Consider the following 5,000-nt stretch of genomic DNA (forward strand, 5'->3'; position numbering starts at 1 on the left):
GCCCGAAAACAGTCCAGCGGCAAGCGGAAGCGGCTAACGTTGGGCAAAAGTGACCCGAAAACAGTTCAGCGGGGCAAATTTTTGAAATTTTTTTGAATTTTTGAAATTTTTGAAGTTTTTTTGGGTTTTTGGACTTTTTTTGAATTTTTGAATTTTTTGAATTTTTTTGAATTTTTTTGAATTTTTTGAAATTTTTTTGAATTTTTGAATTTTTTTTTTTTTTTTGAATTTATTTGATTTTATAAATTTTTTGTGATTTTTTGAGATTTTTTTGAATATTTTACATGGGTGATTTCGACTTGGGGGATTTTCAGGGGGTGGTAACCCTGGGCGTGGCTAGAGCCTCAAAATGCATATTCCCCTATAGGGGGGCAAGGTTTTCAAAAATGGGTGCCCCCTCATGTACACGCGCGTGGGTGTACATGGCCCCGTCGGTGCCAGCGTGGGTGGAAAATGGCCCGAAAACAGCCCAGCGGCAAGCGGAAGCGGCTAACGTTGGGCAAAACTGACCCGAAAGCAGTATAGCTTGGAAAATTAAGCGGATGCAGCCAATTGTTGGCGAAAACTAAGCGGATACGGCCAAGTGACGGTGAAAAATGGCCCGAAAACAGTCCAGCGGCAAGCGGAAACGGCTAACGTTGGGCAAAAGTGACCCGAAAACAGTTCAGCTGGGGGAAATTAAGCGGAAGCAGCCAAGCGTTGGGCAAAACCAAGCGGATACGGCCAAGAGTCGGTGGAAAATGGCCCGAAAACAGTCCAGCGGCAAGCGGAAATGGCTAACGTTGGGACAAAGTGACCCGAAAACAGTTCAGCTGGGGAAAATTAAGCGGATGCAGCCAAGCGTTGGGGAAAACTAAGCGGATCCGACCCAGAGTCGGTGGAAATTGGCCCGAAAACAGCCCAGCGGCAAGCGGAAGCGGCTAACGTTGGGGAAAAGTGACCCGAAAACAGTTCAGCGGGGGAAAACTAAGCGGATGCGGCCACGCGTTGGGGAAAACTAAGCGGATACGGCCAAGTGTTGGGGAAAAATGGCCCGAAAACAGCCCAGCGGCAAGCGGAAGCGGCTAACGTTGGGGAAAAGTGACCCGAAAATAGTTAAGCGGGGGAAAACTAAGCGGATGCGGCCACGCGTTGGGGAAAACTAAGTGGATGCGGCCAAGTGTCGGTGGAAATTGGCCCGAAAACAGCCCAGCGGCAAGCGGAAGCGGCTAACGTTGGGCAAAAGTGACCCGAAAACAGTTCAGCGGGGGAAAACTAAGCGGATGCGGCCACGCGTTGGGGAAAACTAAGCGGATACGGCCAAGAGTCGGTGGAAATTGGCCCGAAAACAGTCCAGCGGCAAGCGGAAGCGGCTAACGTTGGGCAAAACTGACCCGAAAAAAGTTCAGCGGGGCAAATTTTTGAAATTTTTTTTGAAATTTTTTTGAATTTTTGAAATTTTTGAAGTTTTTTTGGGTTTTTGGACTTTTTTTGAATTTTTGAAATTTTTGAATTTTTTTGAATTTTTTTGAATTTTTTGAATTTTTTTTGAATTTTTGAATTTTTTTTTTTTTTTTGAATTTATTTGGTTTTATAAATTTTTTGTGATTTTTTGAGATTTTTTTGAATATTTTACATGGGTGATTTTGACTTGGGGGATTTTCAGGGGGTGGTAACCCTGGGCGTGGCTAGAGCCTCAAAATGCGTATTCCCCTATAGGGGGGCAAGGTTTTCAAAAATGGGTGCCCCCTCATGTACACGCGCGTGGGTGTACATGGCCCCGTCGGTGCCAGCGTGGGTGGAAAATGGCCCGAAAACAGCCCAGCGGCAAGCGGAAGCGGCTAACGTTGGGCAAAACTGACCCGAAAGCAGTATAGCTTGGAAAATTAAGCGGATGCAGCCAATTGTTGGCGAAAACTAAGCGGATACGGCCAAGTGTCGGTGAAAAATGGCCCGAAAACAGTCCAGCGGCAAGCGGAAACGGCTAACGTTGGGCAAAAGTGACCCGAAAACAGTTCAGCTGGGGGAAATTAAGCGGAAGCAGCCAAGCGTTGGGGAAAACCAAGCGGATACGGCCAAGAGTCGGTGGAAAATGGCCCGAAAACAGTCCAGCGGCAAGCGGAAACGGCTAACGTTGGGACAAAGTGACCCGAAAACAGTTCAGCTGGGGAAAATTAAGCGGATGCAGCCAAGCGTTGGGGAAAACTAAGCGGATCCGGCCCAGAGTCGGTGGAAATTGGCCCGAAAACAGTCCAGTGCCAAGCGGAAGCGGCTAACGTTGGGCAAAAGTGACCCGAAAACAGTTCAGCGGGGGAAAACTAAGCGGATGCGGCCACGCGTTGGGGAAAACTAAGCGGATACGGCCAAGTGTTGGGGAAAAATGGCCCGAAAACAGCCCAGCGGCAAGCGGAAGCGGCTAACGTTGGGGAAAAGTGACCCGAAAACAGTTAAGCGGGGGAAAACTAAGCGGATGCGGCCACGCGTTGGGGAAAACTAAGCGGATCCGGCCAAGTGTCGGTGGAAATTGGCCCGAAAACAGCCCAGCGGCAAGCGAAAGCGGCTAACGTTGGGCAAAAGTGACCCGAAAATAGTTCAGCGGGGGAAAACTAAGCGGATGCGGCCACGCGTTGGGGAAAACTAAGCGGATACGGCCAAGAGTCGGTGGAAATTGGCCCGAAAACAGTCCAGCGGCAAGCGGAAGCGGCTAACGTTGGGCAAAACTGACCCGAAAACAGTTCAGCGGGGGAAAACTAAGCGGATGCGGCCACGCGTTGGGGAAAACTAAGCGGATACGGCCAAGAGTCGGTGGAAATTGGCCCGAAAACAGTCCAGCGGCAAGCGGAAGCCGCTAACGTTGGGCAAAAGTGACCCGAAAACAGTTCAGCGGGGGAAAACTAAGCGGATGCGGCCACGCGTTGGGGAAAACTAAGCGGATACGGCCAAGAGTCGGTGGAAATTGGCCCGAAAACAGTCCAGCGGCAAGCGGAAGCGGCTAACGTTGGGCAAAACTGACCCGAAAACAGTTCAGCGGGGGAAAACTAAGCGGATGCGGCCACGCGTTGGGGAAAACTAAGCGGATACGGCCAAGTGTTGGGGAAAAATGGCCCGAAAACATCCCAGCGGCAAGCGGAAGCGGCTAACGTTGGGCAAAAGTGACCCGAAAACAGTTCAGCGGGGGAAAACTAAGCGGATGCGGCCACGAGTTGGGGAAAACTAAGCGGATACGGCCAAGGGTCGGTGAAAAAGGGCCCGAAAACAGTCCAGCGGCAAGCGGAAGCCGCTAACGTTGGGCAAAAGTGACCCGAAAACAGTCCAGCGGGGGAAAACTAAGCGGATGCGGCCAAGCGTTGGGGAAAACTAAGCGGATACGGCCAAGCGTCGGTGAAAAAGGCCCGAAAACAGTCCAGCGGCAAGCCGAAGCGGCTAACGTTGGGCAAAAATGGCCAAAAGCGGTGGAGCAGGGCGGTCTGAATCTATGCATCCACATAAAATGGGGGGTAAACCTGGGGGATTTCCAGGGGGTGGTAACCCTGGGCGTGGCTGGAGACCCAAAATGCATATTCCCCTATAGGGGGGAAGGATTTTTGGAAGGGGCAGCCCCTCATGTACATGCCAAGCGGGGTGTACATGGCCCCTGTGGGTGCCTCCGTCGGTGTAAAATGGCCCGAAAAACAAGATTATGTTACCCGAAAACACGATTATGTTACCGAAAAAGCACGGTTGAGCGGGGGCAGTAAGCACGGTTGAGCGGGGGCAAAGAACACGGTTGAGCGGGGGCAAAAAACACGGTGCAGCGGGGACAAAAGACACGATTCGGGGGCAAGGAACACGAATATGTTACCGAAAAACACGGACCACGCGGGTTGAAATCCCCAGCCGTAGAACCGGCGAAACACGGTGGGGCAGGGCGTCTAAGCGTGGAGGCGCCCGTAAGACCGATGCGGGTTGAAATCCCCAGCCGTAAAGCCGGCGAAAAGCGGTCGGGCAGGGTGACTCCGCGTGGAGTTTCGCCCGTAAGGCCGATGCGGGTAGCCGCGCGGGTTGAAATCCCCAGCCGTAAAGCCGGTGAAACACGGTTCATTGGGGCGCCTAAGCGTGGAGGCGCCCCGCAGAGACCGAGCGGGTTGAAATCCCCAGCCGTAAAGCCGGCGAAACACGGTTCATTGGGGCGCCTAAGCGTGGAGGCGCCCCGCAGAGACCGAGCGGGTTGAAATCCCCAGCCGTAAAGCCGGCGAAACACGTTCGGGCAGGACGTCTAAGCGTGGAGGCGCCCGTAAGACCGATGCGGGTAGCCGCGCGGGTTGAAATCCCCAGCCGTAAAGCCGGCGAAACACGGTTGAGCGGGGCGCCTAAGCGTGGAGGTGCCCTGCAGTGACCGAGCGGGTTGAAATCCCCAGCCGTAAAGCCGGTGAAACACGGTTGAGCGGGGCGCCTAAGCGTGGAGGCGCCCCGCAGAGACCGAGCGGGTTGAAATCCCCAGCCGTAAAGCCGGTGAAACACGTTCGGGCAGGGCGACTCCGCGTGGAGTTTCGCCCGTAAGACCGATGCGGGTAGCCGCGCGGGTTGAAATCCCCAGCCGTAAAGCCGGTGAAACACGGTTCATTGGGGCGCCTAAGCGTGGAGGCGCCCCGCAGAGACCGAGCGGGTTGAAATCCCCAGCCGTAAAGCCGGCGAAACACGTTCGGGCAGGGCGTCTAAGCGTGGAGGCGCCCGTAAGACCGATGCGGGTAGCCGCGCGGGTTGAAATCCCCAGCCGTAAAGCCGGCGAAACACGGTTGAGCGGGGCGCCTAAGCGTGGAGGCGCCCCGCAGTGACCGAGCGGGTTGAAATCCCCAGCCGTAAAGCCGGCGAAACACGGTTGAGCGGGGTGCCTAAGCGTGGAGGCGCCCCGCAGAGACCGATGCGGGTTGAAATCCCCAGCCGTAAAGCCGGCGAAACACGATCGGGCAGGGCGTCTAAGCGTGGAGGCGCCCGTAAGACCGATGCGGGTAGCCGCAAGGGTTGAAATCCCCAGCCGTAAA

The sequence above is a fragment of the Carex rostrata genome, chromosome 3 (genome assembly GCF_964058835.1).
Source record: "Carex rostrata chromosome 3, lpCarRost1.2, whole genome shotgun sequence".
Classification (NCBI taxonomy): domain Eukaryota; kingdom Viridiplantae; phylum Streptophyta; class Magnoliopsida; order Poales; family Cyperaceae; genus Carex; species Carex rostrata.